Source organism: Bubalus bubalis, chromosome 3 (genome assembly GCF_019923935.1).
Source record: "Bubalus bubalis isolate 160015118507 breed Murrah chromosome 3, NDDB_SH_1, whole genome shotgun sequence".
In the NCBI taxonomy this organism is placed as follows: domain Eukaryota; kingdom Metazoa; phylum Chordata; class Mammalia; order Artiodactyla; family Bovidae; genus Bubalus; species Bubalus bubalis.
This window is the reverse complement of record NC_059159.1, coordinates 49,160,207-49,178,726: the sequence shown is the minus strand read 5'-3', so window position 1 is coordinate 49,178,726 and position 18,520 is coordinate 49,160,207.

The following is an 18,520-nucleotide window of genomic DNA, read 5'->3' as shown; positions in this document are numbered from 1 at the left end:
TAGAGGTTAAATTTGAGGCTACTTGGGACTTCTCTGGTGGTCCAGTGGTTAAATCTTCGCCTTCCAATGCAGAGGGTGCAGGAATGATCCCTGGTTGGAGAGCTAAGATCCCACATGCCTCAGTGGTCAAAAAAACCTAAACATAAAGCAGAAGCAACACTGTAACAAATTCAATGAAGGCTTTTACAATGGTCCTCTTAAAAAAAATTGAGGTTACTTTGGGGGATGTATTCACAGGGATGGGTAATGAGGGAGCTTTCTGGGACGCTGGGAAAGTTCTCTCTTGATCAGGATGGTGGATATATCATCAGGCTACTCAGGATTTGTGGATGTTGCTATACATTAAAACTCTGTTCATGTTAGCTGCTCAGTCATGTCTGACTCTTTGCAACCGCATGGACTGTAGCCCACCAGGCTCCTCCATCCATGGGATTTTTCCAGGCAAGAATACTGGAGTGGGTTGCCATTACCTTCTCCGGGTAATCTTCCTGACCGAGGGATTGAACTCTGGTCTCCTGCATTTCAAGCAGACTCTTCACTGTCTGAGGCACTGGGGAAGACCAAATGATAACTTAGTAAAAAGTATATAATTCCAAAGCATAAAATGTAAACAGTGGCAGCCACCTCCTTACTGCCCTCTTGTTTACAGTTTCTGCATGGCCCTATACATTCTTTCCCACTTGTCATGTATGGTTTATTACCACTGAAACTTACAGGCGAGCATGTTTCAGGAGTGGGCAAACTTTTTCCATAAAGGGCTGGATCGTAACACACTGGTAAAGAATCTGCTTGCAGTGCAGGAGATGCAAGAAACTCGGGTTCGATCCCTGGGCTGGGAAGATCCCCTGGAGTAGGAAATGGCAACCCACTCCAGTATTCCTTCTTGGAAAATTCCATGGACAGAGGAGCCAGGTGGACTACCATCCATGGGGTCACAAAGGGTCAGACACGACGGAGCACATCAGTGTATTAGTAAGTGTTTTAGGCTTTTGAGGCTTATAGTTTCATCACAACTGCTCAATTCTGCTGTCATAGACAATACACAAATGAATTGTGTGGCTCTGTACCAATAAATGGAGAAGGAAATGGCAACCCACTCCAGTGTTCTTGCCTGGAGAATCCCAAGGATGGGGGAGCCTGGTGGGCTGCCGTCTATGGGGTCGCACAGAGTCGGACACGACTGAAGTGACTTAGCAGCAGCAGCAGTACCCATAAAGCTACTTACAAAAGCAATTGGATGGACTTCACTGGTGATCCAGTGGTTAAAAATCCACTTGGCAATGCAGGACACAGCAAAACCAAACCAAAAAACAATTGGCTGGCTGGATTTAGCCTGTGGGCTACAGTTTTGCCGAACCTTGGATAAAACTATGTATCCGAAAGAGAACCTGAGAGGCATCTCACTTCACTTCTTCATCTTTGGGATGAGGAAACAGATTCAGGGAGGAGAAATAACTTTCCCAAGAGATATTAGCACAGATCACCTGGGAGATCCTGGATTTGGAGTCGAATAGAGCAGCTGTTTGTGGGTGTGGCTTTGGGAAAGTTACTTAATTTGAGTCTTCATATTAGCACCATATGTCAATGGTGATAATAGTGGAATTTCTATCTCCTAGGGTTATTGGAAGGATTAAATTAGATAACACAGGAAAACACCTTGTAGAGGGCTTGGACTTAGTTTCGAATGAAGTGCTTTCTCAATCATAGCACACAGCTCAAGGGCCCCTTCCTGCATCCCTTCCTTCCCTCCTCCTAAACCACAACTTCTAGGGTAAGTTCACTGACAAACACAACCACGTGTCTACTACCTGTGAAGTCCTCCGGGGACAGCTGCAAGCTTGGGACAAATGGCTCCCGGAGGATGTCAGATCCTACCACCCCAGCCCTCAGCTTCCTTTCTAGAAATCCCTTCCAGCTCTGTGCTTTTATTTCCCCCAAACAAGCTGCTATCAGATGATCTTTGCCAGGAAAACTCCTAAGGGTAGAGGAGAGTTCTCTCATTTGATTCAACAACCCACCTCCTTCTTGCTGGGTCATTTTTAGAAATAGGGTGTTCCCAGGAGCTTGTAAAAGATTAAATTAAAAACGAGCGACCTAGTATGATATTAAACTAATAAATACTACACTTGGCATAGACAGCCTTCACTCCAGAGCAATAATCTAGCCCTTCTACTACACCCATGAAAAGTGAGGTTGGCAGGGGGCCCAGCACACAGCAGGGGCTGTATAAGTGTTTATTGAATCAACAATATGGGCCAGGCTAGTGTTCAGAAAAGAAAGAAAGGTGATACCCTTTACTAAGATTTCCTGGAATCTGTTTTCAGATTAATAGTCAAAGAATTGTTAGTGAGGGATCCTCATGGTACTCTTCTCTGAATTCTTCCCGCAAACCTGTGAGCTAGGCAGCATCAGTTCTGCTTTAATGACGAAGAAATAGAGCCTCTAAAAGGGTAAATACTGGCCCAAGGACCCACAAACGGTTAAGGAGTTGAACCTTGGCCTTGAACTGAGGACTCCATGGTGCTTCATTAAGTACCTTCCTTCTGGGGCCTTGGCATCTTCCAAACCCAAATGGGACGGAAGAGAAAGGGCATAGCGAAGCACCCTAAACAGTTTCAGGGCAGAGAAATCTTGTGATGTGTTAGAGAGAGAGAGGTCAAAGTCTTTCCTGTCTAAGGCGATTCCAGCCACATAAAGAACTCTTAACATTTGTACAGTATTTTATGGTGTGCAAAGAGCTTCCTCCTTTCATCTGATCCTCAAAACAGTCTTGCAAAGAAGGCAAGGCAGGCATTAGTATTCACGTTTCACAGACGAGGAAACCGACGCTCAGAGAGGAAAAATGACCCACCAAAGATTCCAGTACCACCCTCTATTGACCCAAGTCTTCTGAAGCTGGACTGTACAGTCCTCTCCACAATATTGTGTTTGTACAATGATGAGATTAGCACAAGGCACAGCCCAGAACAGATATAAGATTTAAAGATAAGGTAAAAAGAGTTACCCCCCATTCTAGTCCTGAGGTCACACTCAAATGATAGAAAAGCTGGAACGGTGTCACCTCTTCTTCCATGGTGGACACGCCCCTGCTCTGCTGGGTGGTGTCTGCTCAGGAGGCTGGTGACTTGATCTGAGGCACAAGTGGCCACTGGGCCTCAGCTAAGGGATGAGCAAGGTCTTTAATGCTAGGTGACTAGACACAGACCCTGCTCCCAGGCCTGGGGGTGAAGAGCACACAGGGTTGCTGAGTCAATGCAACAAACATTTATTGAGCACCTACTGGATGCTGGGCACTCAGGAAGCTGTCTAGTCGTGCTGAGATGAATGTGATTCCGTTGCTGCTCTGAAAGAGTTGGTTTTATAATGGGAGAGATAGACACATATACACTCACTTATCTTTTTTAAAAAAATGTTTTGTTGAATAATTTTATGTTGTTTTTGGCCACACCATGTGACATGTGGGATCCTAGTTTTCTGATCAGTGATCTAACCCATGTCCTCTGCAGTGGAAGCAGAGTCTTAACCACTAGACCACCAGGGAAGCCCCACATACTCACTCCTATTGCTAGACAGGGTGGAGCAGGCTTTACAATAAGCACAGTGCTGACCACTTCACATAAGGCATCTCATTCATTCTTCATAACGGCCCTGTGAGATAAAACTATTCCTTCTACTTTTAGATTTCTCCATTTGTGCTCAGAAAGCTCAAGATGTACAGTGAGATCTTGTGTTGCCTAGCTTCACACATTTTCTGTACTTGCCAAGAGGCAGCAATGATAGGGGACTCAGGATAGGGCTTGGAATCAGGCTGATCTAAGTTTGCAACCTGTCTCTCCTGCTTCCCAGATGTGACCCTGGGCAAGCTGCCACTCGGAACCTCAGTTTCCTCATTGGTCAAAAGGAAAACAGTGTAGAATTTGGCAGGAAAGATAAATATGTAAGCCACTTGGCACAACGAATAAGTAGAAGCAAATGCTAATAATACTAGGGAAATCAGCCAAGTTCTGTGGGGACTCAGAGCGCTTGAAGGGTAAGTAGAATTTTGACAAGAACTCAGAGAACATTTCAGGCAGAAAGAATTATTAAGCAAAGGCTTGCAGGTATGAAAGTAGGTGAAGAGGTGATGGGGGCTGCAGAGGGCAAGCTGAGTTGTCTGGACCGTGGAGGGATCTTGCTAATGATGATGCTGGGAAGTTAGGGAGGACTGATATGAGCAAACCCTGGATGCCATGCCCGGGGGTCTGAACCTCTCTCCTTAGGCAAGGTGCGTGTGTGCGTGCACGCTCAGTCATGTCCGACTCTTCGTGAGCCCATGGCCTGTATGGACTGTAGCCTACCAGGCTCCTCTGTCTGTGGAATTTTCCAGACAAACATACTGGAGTGGGTTGCCATTTCCTACTTCAGGGGCTCTTCCCGACCTAGGGAAGATCCTTTCTGGGGTGGGTTTGGGGCTCCAGCTGCAGGCCCCACCAGTCCTCTTTCTTCCCAACTCCCACCTGGTAACCACTGCCATCCTCAACACCCTTAGGGAGCCTGGTGTGGGCACAGAGAGGTGGGGAGAGCATGCTGGAGCCCCATGGCATTGCAGGGACAGGACAGTGGCCATCCCTGATCCAGGCTGACAGTGTCTGTCTGCTGTGGGTTGGAGCTGAGGCCCCAGGAGGAAGAGATGCTTGGCTTGACTTCTACAGCCTCAGTGGGGGCATCGTGCATTGGTCCAGCGGCTGGGCAAGGGGGAAACTGGCAGCTGGTGGGCTGTGTGCCCAGGTGTGTACTGAGTCACAGGCTGGCGTTCCCAGACAGTAACCTGTTATCTTCCCTATCCCCCCAGGGAATCAGGCATTAAATAGCAAATAAAAAATAAACAGAGAAGGAGAGAGACAGAGAGAGGGAGGCAGAGAGTGAGGGGGAATGTCCCCAAGATCCCTCTGGGCGGAGGCAGCGTGCGTTCTCCCCGCCCGGCCTTTGCCCAGACCTCAGCCTGGTAAGAACGTTCCGTCACAGTCTGTGGGCTGGACCTTGGCCTCTTTCCACACATTCAGAAACACCGGCTAATGAAGTGGATATTGTTTTCTGGTCCATCTCTCTCACCCGATGGCTAGTTCCCCTCCATGGGCCTCGCTCAGCAGTGGTGTCAGGAGTGATATAGAGGCTGACCGTTTCCCATCACTGTCCCACACACCTCATTAACTACTCCTTGCAGCTGGAGGTGACCATTACGGATTAGAAAAGCCAGAGGGCTCTTCAGAGAGCGGAGGGACCCGCGGTTTCCCAGAAGTTCCTGACCCACGTGTTCTCTCCTGTAAGACATGGGAGGTGACCTTCTGGGTTATAGAGCCACCAGAACAAAGGCATGTCCGCAGCTCTTAGAGAATCACTTTTTTTTTTCTTTTTAATAAGAGACTTGCTTTTAAAAACAGAGGAATAGATTTGAAACTTACAAAAACAAACTAGTGAATGTAACAAAAAAGAATCAGATTCACTGATTCAGAGAACAAACTAGTGGTTACAAGTGGAGAGATGGAAGAGCTAAGGAGCAATAAAGGGGTAGGGAATTAAGAGGCAGAAACTATCAGACATACATTAAACTATAAGGATACACTGTACAACACAGGGAATCTAGCATATATTTTCTCATAACTAAAATGATTAGGGGACTTCCCTGGTGGTCCAGTGGTTAAGACTTCGCTTTCCAAAGCAGGGAGTGTGGGTTCAATCCCCAGTTGAGGAGCTAAGATCCCACATGCCTTGCAGCCAAAAAACCAAAATGTAAAACAGAAGCAATCCTGTAACAAATTCAATAAAAGCTTTAAAAATGGTCCACATTGAAAAAGACTTTAAAAAATGATTAATACTGTAAACTTATGTATATTTTAAGTTATGTATATTCTACCACAATAAAAACTTAGAAAAAAAAAAAGAGGTGTGAGACAAGAGCACTTCAATGTGGAATAAAAGAATATTCTTTGGAATCAAAGAATGCCAAAAAAAGAAGAGTGCAAAATTACTTTACAAAATTACACCAGAGGAAACCTGAAGCATTATCTATTGAAAGATATGCCTCTGTTTTGAATCTGATCTAGCCCTGGCACTGGGAGGATGTGATACTTGTTGGGTGAAGGAATAAGTGAACGGTGTATTTTCATGACAGATCTGTGATGAGTCAAGGTGGACGGTGTCTCAGGAAGCGAAGTACCTGGTCACACAGTGCGGAAGCCGGTGGCAACGCCCCGTCCTCCACTGTCGCCTTTTTCCTAGCCGTCTTTTCGTCTCCTCTGGGATCTACCACTTGTCAAGACGCTCTGGTGAAGTCATCCTGTGAGGACAATGGCCTGTACTGAGCATCTACAAGAACCGACCAGCTGCTCCTGGCATCCAAACAGCCCCACTCCCTGGTCCTGAAGCTCTTCATTTTCACTGTGGTCTCCCATGGCTCATTAGTAAACATTTTTTTCTAATCTATGTGAGTATTCACTTAAAAAAAAAAACAACAACCTACTTTTGTTTTCTAAGTTACAAAACTAATAAACTTCACCCTATGATCCAGCAATTCCGCTTTTGGGGGGATATACCAAAAAACTGAAAGCGGGGATATTTGCACACAAAAGTTCACAGCAGCCCTGGTCACAATCGCTGCAGTGTGGGCGGTTCCCTGGCAGTCCAGTGGTTAGGACTCAGCGCTTTCACTGCTGAGGGCCCAGGTTCATTGGCTGGTCAGGAAACTAAGATCCCACAAACCATGCAGGATGACAAAAAGAACAAAGAACAACAACAACAAAAAAAAACAAAAACCAGCTAACGTGTGGAAGTAACCCAAGTGGCCAGAGCAGATGGATGGATAAGCAAAATGTGGTGTCCACATATAGTGGAATATTTTCCAGCTTTGAGAAAGGAAGGGGATTCTGGCAAATGCTACAACACAGATGAACCTTGAGGACATTATGCTAAGTGAAAGAAGTCAGTTCCAAGAGGACAAATACTGTATGAGTCCACTCAGAGGAGACACGGAGAACAATCAGATTTATAGAGGAGAGACTACAGAGACCGTTTCAAGGCAGGGTGGGGGTGGTGGAAGTGGGGAAAGGGTAGTTATTGTGTAATGGGTGCAGAGTTTCAGTCTGGCCAGATGAAAACCGTTCTAGAGAAAGATGGTGATGGTTACAGGGCACTATGCATGCACGTGATACCACTGAAATGTACATTTAAGAACGATTAAGACGATACATTCTGTTTTACCACAATTTTTAAGAACCTAACAGACATGCAAAACAGAAAACAATCAAAACTGGATCAAGTAAAAAGAGAGGCTCCTTTCTTACCTGTTCATTACCTGCTTCCCAATCCCCAACTGTCTCTTTCTCTGAGCATTTGCTGTTCAGTTTACCTGCTTCCTGCATGCATGCTCACACTGAGGGGTGTGTGTGTGTTTGTGTGTGTACTTAAAAAAAACCAAACCAAGGTCCCTGGTTCCCTCTTTTCCGTTGTATACTCCTCAGGGGCTGTCCAGAGGAGACTTCAAGCCCACGGGCAGCGGGGAGAGATTGCCGGGTCTGAATTTCCATTCCATCCTGTGACAGGGGACTAAAGGACTTAACCTCTCTGGAGCTCAGTTTCTGCATCTGAAAATGGGTACATTATTAATCCTTGTTCTCTGGAAGTTTCTCCCTTGACCTGGACTCTGAGAGCAGTCAGGGCTCAGGGAAGCCTGCAACCAGGGAAGGTGGGGGAGGACCTTCCAGGAGGTGGTAAACACCTATTTACAACGTGTGTTTCATCTTTCCGCAGACGGTCTAGCTAAGAACAAGTTATCTTTATCTCTCCAGCAATCGAGAGCAGCTGTTACAATATAGATATCCTTTTTAAAACAGTAGATCCTTGGAGTGAAAACCCATATTGCAAACTTTAAGAAGAGGTGATAGAGCAGTATCCAGAAAATATCTAGGACCCGGGGCACATGGATTGGTAATATTAGGAAGATACTGCGGTAGTGGATAATGTGAAGCACTTGGAGTCAAGGTGCCAAGTTCAAGTTCCACCTTATAGAAACAAATAACCTTGAGTCATACAAACTGTAATGCTGCCAGCCTCAGTTTCCTTGCCCAGAAAGAGAGCATCATATTTCGTATTATATAGAATTACTGTGAGGATTAAACTGCCATAGTAAGCAAAAGTGCTTTGCAAACCATACAGCTCTTGCTGCTGCTGCTGCTGCTAAGTCGCTTCAGTCGTGTCCGACTCTGTGCAACCCCATAGACGGCAGCCCACCAGGCTCTCCCGTCCCTGGGATTCTCCAGGCAAGAGCACTGGAGTGGGTATACAGCTCTTAAGCAAGTGTAAATGATTATTACTGACTTATTGTGATAATGGATTTATGTCAATATTTTGCCACAGGCCCATGCAATAGCAGAATTTTTTTTTTAATTTTTCAAGAATGAAAATAATTTTTTTTCTTGTAATATATAATCATTGTAAAAAAATTAAAGCAAAATGAAAAAGTACAAGTTTCAATAATCATAGCTGCTATTGACACTTTGAAATCCTTATTTATTTAGAGAGATTTCAATAGATTAAATGAGGAAAAAGTTTCAAACATTTTTATAGTATGACCCTAGTAATAGCTTCGGAGAAGGCAATGGCACCCCACTCCAGTACTCTTGCCTGGAAAATCCCATGGGCGGAGGAGCCTGGTAGGCTGCAGTCCATGGGGTTGTGAAGAATCGGACACGACTGAGCGACTTCACTTTCACTTTTCACTTTCACACATTGGAGAAGGAAATGGCAACCCACTCCAGTATTCTTGCCTGGAGAATCCCAGGGACGGGGGAGCCTGGTGGGCTGCCGTCTCTGGGGTCACACAGAGTCGGACACGACTGGAGTGACTTAGCAGCAGCAGCAGCAGTAATAGCTTATGAATTACTCCCAATCAAGTATTAGTGATGAGAAGAAACATGCAAGTTACTAATTAACATCATATGAGACTTCCCTGGTGGCACAGTGGATAGGAATCTGCCTCAGCAGACATGGGTTCAATCCCTGGTCTGGGAAGATCCCACACATCTCAGAGCAGTAACAAAGCTCATGGAACACGACTACTGATGCCTGCATGTTTGATCCGGTGCTCTACAACAAGAGAAGCCACCCCAGTGAGAAGCCTGCCCACCACAGCTAGAGAGTAGCCTCTGCTTGCCGCAACTAGAGAAAAGCCCACGCAGCAATGAAGACCCAGCACAGCCAAAAGTAAAATAAATAAGCAAACAAAATTATTAAAAAATAAGATACTATGATCTTTTAAGGTTTGTATAATCTGGAAATTCTATCATTTATAAAGAAGTTTCATGTATTTAAATTATAATAATGTACTAGTTAGGACCTAAGTTCAACGTGGGTAAAAATGGATCTAACAGAGTGTAAATTCATAGTTTTGGTGCAGATTAGATTAGAGAATGCACAGTGTTGTCAGAAACTGAGACTTCATAAATGTTAATTGCTTCTATTGTCACTAATAATATATTAAGTTTATTTTGTTCCTGCCTTCTGGTGACAGGTAGTTGATCCAACTAATCTGTGATCACCTGAGGTAAAGTAGTGGAATTCTCAATGTACAAGGTTTGAAGGTAGAACAGAGCTGAGATGATTGTATGAAGACTCTTTGAAAGTCAGGAGTGGTGGGTGGTAACGGACAGGTAGTCAGGCTGGGTGATGGTCCTGGGACTTCTAACCTGTGGTTACCACCGTGGCTTCTTTGGTCTAAACTTTAACCACTATACTGAGATTTCACGTGACTTTCTCCCTATCTTCCGGTCCAAAGCTGCTTTAGTGCTACTGCCGGATTTGCTAATATGTGAAGAAATAGTACTTTTTATCCCTCTGCCAAAGATGGGAAATATTATAGGAACCATCTCATAATTCAGAGCAGAAAAAATTTCTTCCACTTAATCTAATTCTACAGTCTTTCCCCTGTCCATATCAGATAGGAGTTGTTAACACGTGGTACATGCAAAGCTTGGGAGAGAATGAGAGACAGTTTTTTGACGTTTTAAAGTTACTTTTTATGTTTAGGGGAGAATGAGTACATGTATCTATATGGTTGAATCCCTTTGCTGTCCACCTGAAATGATCATAACATTGTGAGTAGGATATACTCCAATATAAAATAAAAAGTTAAAAGAATAAAAATAAAATGAAATGTTATTTTTTTTTAATGGTTAAAATATTGGGGAAAAAGTTACTTTTTAAAACCACTTTTGCTATCACAGGAAATTTCTTCTGTATCATGGAAAACACACACCTCTCCCAGTTTGCAATGAATAGTGTAAATAACATTTGCGACTTTAACTACAACAAAAATGTGCCACCTTTTAGGTGGTCTTTGAGGTTCACCTTTCAAAAACTATTTCAAGGAGCTAAGTTTTGGTTTTGTTTTTTTTCTCTGATCACTGCTGACTGACTAAGGACTCCACGCTGTTTACACGGGAGAGCTTTAGATACGGTTATTTGTGTGGCATTGTATCAAGGCCTTCAAATATTTGCCGGGAGGTTTGGTGGAAAATGTCTAGGCCAGTGCAAACACTGCCGGCCCCAGAGAAATCCAGGAGGCTCAGAGGACCATTCCAGAACCCCTGCTCTGTCGTATTGTCCCTACAAGGGGACAATCTCTGAATCTCTGTCAGACAGAATGAGCCCATTAAAGAGACCTATATGGGTTCACGTCATGAGAGTCTCCTGATTTAGCCACCGCTGGATTTGATCATTCCTCATCTGTGAGAGGTATGGTGGAAAGCCGTTGACCTCACAGTCAGGCAAGCTGAGCACCAGCCCTCCGTCTGCTGGGCCACTTACTTGCTGGGCCACTTTGGCAAGTCACTGGCCCTCTCTGGGCTCTGATTTTCTTGATAGTAAAAGGAGATGACTGAACAAAATGAGCTCTAAGATCCCTTTCTTTGAGCCTATCTATAAGGGCTTCCCTGCTGCCTCAGACAGTAAAGAATCTGCCAGCAATGCAGGAGACTGGGGTTCAATCCGTGGGTGAGGAAGATCCCCTGGAGAAGGAAATGGCAACCCACTCCAGTACTCTTGCCTGGAGAATTCCATGGACGGAGGAGCCTGGCAGGCTACAGTCCACAGGGTCACAAAGAGTCAGACGGGACTTAGTGACTAAACAACAACAATCTCTCTATAAAGTACCTCTTGGGTGTAGTCACTGAACCAGGCCAGCAGCCGACGATACAAAGAAAAGTAGGTTCTTTGTCTTCAGAAAGTTTGATTGAATGTTTAAAGTCTTTTATTATTTTTCAGCTCCCAGCAGTTCCCTACAAGCTCACATTCTCAGAGGGTATACATGGGCACATAATAAATTATTTATTGATATATTACAATATCAGTTGTAATATATTGTAATATATTACAATGCATGTTGAAATAACACTGTCTGTTTCCCTGAAATAATATTGTCTGTCCACTCTGAATTTTTGTACAGGTGACCACACACTCAGAAGGCCAATGTCTGAATAAATCAATCTATAATAACAGTTACATTTATGTGTAACAATGGCCATAATTTATTAAGCACCTACTAGGTACCAAGCTCTTTGTTAGGTACTTTAAAATTTTTAGCTCAAGAATTCTCAGAACAGTCTTGTAAGGTAGGCCGTGTCATCTCCACTTTACAAACAAGGAAAACAAGACTTTTAAGAGGTAAAGAAACCAGCCCAAATTCATATTTATACTAAGAGGCTTCACGTTTGGCTCTCTGTATTTTCAGAGTCGGGTCTCCTAGCCCTGAACCTCTTGCTTTGTGTATAATGTTCTGCATTTTACAAAGTGTGCATATATATACATATGTATTTATGTTTTCAGATTTTGAAGATAAGCAGATTCAAGCATAGAGAGCTTTAACTTGGTGCTCTGTGACAACCTAGAGGGGTGGGATGGCAGGGGTTTTTGGGAAGGGAAGTTCAAGAGGGAAGAAATATATGTATACCTACTTATCGGAGAAGGCAATGGCACCCCACTCCAGTACTCTTGCCTGGAAAATCCCATGGACGGAGGAGCCTGGTGGGCTGCAGTCCATGGGGTCACTAAGAGTCGGACACGACTGAGTGACTTTGCTTTCACTTTCACTTACTTATGGCTGATTCACACTGTTGTGTGGAAGAAACCAATACAACATTGTAAAGGAATTATCATCCAATTAAAAATAAAACAATAATAATTTTAGAAAAGTATAGAGAGCTTACATGTCGTGCCCCCAAATCCCTCGACTAGAGAGTGGCAAATATGGGACTCCAAACCAGGTGTTCTGACTCAAAAAACCTGAACTTCCCCTCCTTGCCACATCACTTGTGCATTGATGACTGACTTGCTTCTCTATAGGATTTTTTGAACTGCCCACTTCCAGGTGGGGCCAGCATGCCACATGTATCTCCCCATTCCTACTGTTTATACACGGCTTCCTATTTCCTTCCTCAAACCTACTTTTCCTCCGATCCCCCAATTCTATAAATGGTACGTCCATCTTTCTACTGGTTCGTGCCTCCGAACAAGAAGGCATCCTTGTCCCTGACACCTGTATCTTACCTTCAGCAACCCCTGTTGGATCTTCCTTCAGAATAAACCCAGAATCTGGTCCCTTCCTGGCACCCCCATCAACACCCCCTCCGTCATCCCAGGCATCTTTCCTATTGTCTGATCTGGTCCCCCTGCTTCTGCTCTTGCCCCCTGTAGCCTGTTCTCTACAGAGCAGCCAAGGAGTTTTCGTTCAATCAAAAGGTAATATTTGGACTTGCCCTGTGGTCCAGTGGTTAAGAATTCACATGCCAATGTGGGGGACATGGGTTCGATCCCTGGAAGACTCCATATGCTGGGGGGCAACTAAAACTGTGCACCACCCCTACTGAAGCCCACGTGCTGCAATTACTGAAGCCTGAGCGCGTAGAGCCTGAGCTCCACAACAAGAGAAGCTGCCGCCATGAGAAGCCTGTGCACAGCAATTAGAGAAATCTTATGTACAGTCAAAATAAAAAAAATAAAAAAATAAAAAAGAGATTCATGTTGTTCTCTGCTTCTAAATATACAGTGGCTTCCTGTATCATTCAGAGCAAAAGCCTGATGGAAGGTACTTGACTCCAGCCACAGGGTCTCCTTGCTGTTCCTGGAAACTGCCAGGCACATCCCTGCCCCAGGGCCTTTACACTTGCTCTTTCCCTGCCCTGGGAGGCTTTCCCCAAAGATCTCTCCCTCAAGTCTCTACTGATTTGTCATCTTCTCTCTGAGGCTTTTCCTGCTCACCCTTAATAAAACTGTAGCCCACCTCTTATTTGATATTCTCAAGCCCCATTCCATTGCCTTTTTTTCTTCTTCTCCAAAGCATTTATCATTATCTGACAAGTCATGTGCTGAACTACTTAATTCGGTTTATTGTCTGCTTTCTCAACACTAAGCCCCAGGAAGGCAGGGATTCCTTTTTTTTCCAGTGGGGTGGGGGCAGCGAGGTCGGGCTCATTCTCTGCTGGTAGAATCTACTAGTGCCACCTGGGCAACCCATATAACCCCAGAATCTAGAACAATGCTTGGCACGTAGTGGTCCCCAATAAGTGTTTTTTGAATGAATGAGTGAATGAATGAAAAACTCCTCTGGTGTTTGCATTTCAGTCCTGCCTGGTTTCATCTTTTCACCATCTGCAGAGCAGATCATTTTTATCTCAGTCACATGGCCATTCTTCTGAGGTATGGTTCATTTATCACTACCTCTTCACCTGAGCCCAGCTCCTACCCAAGAAGCTCTCCCAAGAGGCTTGGGTGATGCGTGGCGGTACTGGGAACTTCCGGACTAACCTGCATTCTGTGATTGTAACAAGGGACATTGACTTGGGCACTGTCCTAGACTCCTGGATGCTCCCCTCTCCTACACACTCTCATTTTTAGGAGTCACCCAGCTACTGAAGGCTAACCATTCTGCTTGTTGAATGATAATTATTCAAATGTTCAGCCACAAAGACAGAGAGTGAATCAGGCAAGAAAGAAACCTCATATGAATACCCATCATTTCCCCTCCTCTCTAAAGGGGTAAATGCCCTCGAAAGAGCCCCTGCATTTCTGGATTGAAGAGAGAGGGCAGGAGCACAGGAGGAGAGGCAAGGTTATTCATTTTGTAATTTGTGAGAAAGGAGTCACTGATCCACGTTTCTGCCTGAGATATTGAATGATAGGATTGTCATTCAAAATTTCTTTAGGGGTGATGCTGTCGATTAAAAACGAAGCATGCACTTAATTTTGTGAATGAGGAAACAGACATCAAGGAACAGTGGTATTTGCCTTCATCTACCTGAAGTGTCCCTGACCATCTCTGGAGGAGCATGTCATCATGAAATTACCCAGCAATGAGACAGAGAGGAAGAAGTGAAACTCATTATTCAAGCCCTCCAATCCCCCCCCACCCCGCCAGTGTTGAGTCATGGCTGGGAGCAGAGAAGGCAGGGCTGGGAAGAACTTTAGAAGTGGCATCAGAGATCTAGCTGGGATGGTTCCTAGAGATGTCGAGAGCAAGCTCAGTGGTCACTGGCACATGGAGGCAGGGCAGAGGGAATAATGACTCTGGGTCCTGGTCACATGGGGAGTTCACGACTGGAGAAGAGCCAGAATTCACCCATCGTCAGGTGCCACATGGAGCCATATCCAGGGTCTCCTTAAATGACCTCGGTGACCAGCCGGTCTCATATCCTCATTTTCCAGATGAGGAAACAGAGACCAGTAAGGCAGAAAGAGCAGTGAGGCCAAGAAGGATATTTAAAATGGACCTTCACCCCTTCGGGTTCTCTTGAGTTTATTTAAGCAGGCCTTGCAGTTCTTTCTGTCCTTCAGTGTCAGAGTAACTGATGTATCAGTTCTGTCTAGTCTCTGAGGAAATGATCTTGAACTTGAAAATCAAATGCCTAAATTCACTGGACCAAGTTAGTTTCTTGTACTGTCCCTTCTGTTCCATGCCAGTGTTTCTGCCCAGGAGTGGGGTCAGTTTGGTCAGAGCAGAGGGAAGAAGTATAGGGGACTCTCTCAGGGCCATCACTTAACAACAAGGAAAGGAATGTCCTGCCGATCAACGAACTCCAGGTAGGTGAAGCGCAAGCTGGGGAACTGGAAGAAGATTCAAGGAGCCATGGGAGTTGTAGACACACTTTATTTTGATGCAGCAGCCAGGGACTTTCCGAGTGGCCTTATTTAGCACTGCCAGCAGAAGCGGCAACTCTCCTAAGAATTGTATAATGGTGCACCTGTACCATATCCTATATGAGCTCATTTATCACATAAGCGTGCTAAGTCATTGTCTACAGGAAATGAGGTGAGAGAGCCTGATGGTCGCCATCTTGGCCTGGCAATGCTCCCCCACAGAGGGACACCTAGGACAGGCTCCCCAGAGCAGGCTCTCCCAGTGTTCTTGGCATACAGCAGGTGCTAAAGAGGTGATTGTTGGATTGCCCCAGTAGATGCCATGCTGGAACACTTGTAAGCTGTCAATTTCACCATTGGCCAATGCATGAGTTTACCCATCACTCAAGTACTCTACGTCCAGAATTATACTCATAATTGTGTAATAGTCAAGAGATATATGTGTGTTTTTATTCTGACCTTCATGGGTCTGGAAACCTTGTTCAGTTCCATCCCTGTGACACAAATTGAGCAAAATATGAGACAGTTCCCATGTAAGACCATATAACTGAGAAGACTGTGTGAGTGGATGTAAAAGCTGTTTAAAAAATTAATTATTATTTATTTTTGGCTGAGCTGGGTTTTCATTACTATACACAGGCTTTCTCTAGTTGCAGTGAGCGTGGGGCTACTAGACAGTAATGGTTTGTGGGCTTTTCATTTGGGGTGGCTTCTCTTGTTGCAGAGCATGGGCCCTAGGGTGTGTGGGCTTCAACAGTTACGTCACATGGTCTTATTTGCCCCGTGGCATGAGGAATCTTCCCAGACCAGGGATCAAACCCGTGTCCCCTGCATTGGCAGGCAGATTCTTAACCACTGGACCAGCACGGAAGTCTCAGCAATGTCTCTACATTGTTGTGCTGATGTAACACTGTGTGCGTGCTAAGTCATGTCAGACTCTTTGTGACCCTATGGATTGCAGCCCTTTGGGCTTCTCTGTCCATGGGATTTCCCAGGCAAGAATAATGGAGTGGGTTGCCATTTCCTCTGCAATCCCGAACCAGGGATGGAACCCGAGTCTCCTGTGTCTCCTGCACTGCAGGCGAATTCTTTACTGCTTGAACCATCATGGGAAACCCAATGTAATAGTAATGGGTTTCCCTTGTAGTTTAGTTGTTAAAGAATCTGCCTACAATGTGGGAGACCTGGATTTAATCCTTGAGTTGGGAAGATCCCCTGGAGAAGGAAATGGCAACCCACACCAGTATTCTTGCCTGGAGAATTCCATGGACAGAGGAGCCTGGTGGGCTACCGTCCATTGGGTCTCAAAGAGTCAGACAAAAAACTAACACACTTTACTTTTCAGGGCTGAGTCAAACTGCAATGATTTTCATGGGCAAAACAAACAGAGCCTGGCAGGCATGGGGTCGCAAAGAGTCAGACCGACTGAGCGACTTTCACTCAGTAATAAAGATCATCATCATCATCATCATCATCATCATAGCTGCCTTTCTTTGAGCAGTCAAAGAAGCTACTACTAAGTATCTGCTACTTAGTAGCACATGCTAATTGCTTTACAGATGTTGTCTCATTTAATCTGCCTAATGACACTAGCAGGCTAATATTACTCCCTTGTCTGAGGTCTCATAGCCACAGAAGCTAGAATTTGAACCCAAGTCCTTCTTGCTCCAAAGCCACGTTCTTGGTTTTGACACCCACAACATGTACTCAGCCTTCTGCCCTACTCTAGGCCTCTGTGTGTGTGTGTGTGGCTTCTTTAAATATGACTCTTCGACCTTTTAAACTCTCTCCCCATCGACTGGCCACCATGTCTTTCCAGACCAGTGGCTCTCAAACTCACGCAAAACTGTCCAGACAAGTGAGAGAAGAAGGGGAACTGGCCGAAACCTGGGGCTCCTTTGCTTCCACGCTGTTTGAGAGTGGGGCGCACAAGCCGACACTGTCCCAGCATCACCTTCAGATGGAGCATCACCCCCGCTGCTCTGCTCCCTCTGTGCCCCTGACCTTCCTGTTTTCCTCTGTGCAAACTTGCTCTCGTGAGGTCTGCCTGAAATGCCAGTAATAAAATCGTCTCTAAAGCCAACTCTCCTTGAGTTACCTTAGGGCACACCTCTCACCCCATTCCTCACCCAGGTGTGTTTCCCTGGGGGTGGGCTCAGGTCCCATGGGTGCCTAGTAACTTCTCCCATCTAGGACTGTGCCTGGGAGCTGCAGCTCTCCTGTTCTGTTCTCAGGGGCTCTGGCATTTAGGTGCTGGATTACTTGGTTTCTTCTTATTTTTTGGCTCTGCCGTGTGGCCTGCAGGATTTTAGTTCTCTGACCAAGTATCTGCCCCCTGCAGTGGAAGCTTGGAGTCCTCACCACTGGGCCACTAAGGAGCTTCCTGAGTGCTGGATTTGAGTCGCACCCTCTCCTGCTCCTGTGGTCACACAGTCTCCGGGTTAATGTGGTAGGACACTAAGAGGACAAACCCATTCAACCTCCTCAAATCACTGCGTTGGCTTCTGGATACACTGAAATTCAAATCACCCTACCACAACTGCTAAAGGAAATCAACCCTGAATATTCATTGGAAGGACTGATACTGAAGCTGAAGCTCCAATACTGTGGCCACCTGATGCGAAGAGCCAACTCATCAGCAAAGACCCTGATGCTGGAAAAGATTGAAGGCAGGAAAAGAAGGGGTGACAGAGAATGAGATGGTTGGATGGCATCACTGACTCAATGGACATGAGTTTGAGCAAGCTCTGGGAGATGGTGAAGGACAGGGAAGCCTGGGGTGCTGCAGTACTTGGGGTAGCAAAGAGGGGGACACGAGTGAGCGACTGAACAGCAATGACTACTACCAGCACTACTGCTATCAGTACTCTCATTGTTACTGCTACCATGATTGCTGCTACCATTGTTCTTGCTACCACTACTACCACTATCACTGCTGCTGCTGCCGCCGCCAAGTCGCTTCAGTCGTGTCCGACTCTGTGCGACCCCATAGCCGGCAGCCCACCAGGCTCCACCGTCCCTGGGACTCTCCAGGCAAGAACACTGGAGTGGGTTGCCATTTCCTTCTCCAATGCATGAAAGTGAAAAGTGAAAGTGAAGTCGCTCAGTCGTGTCCGACTTCTAGCGACCCCATGGACTGCAGCCCACCAGGCTCCTCCGCCCATGGGATTTCCCAGGCGAGAGTACTGGAGCGGGGTGCCACTGCCTTCTCCACCACTATCACTCCTGGTAGCTGTAGCTGCTACCACTATTAATACTAGCACCGCCAGACTTCCTCCTGCCTCTACTGCCATCACCACCATTCCTACCATCATTCATTGGTTGCTGGTTTAGTCGCTAAATCGTATCCAACTCTTTG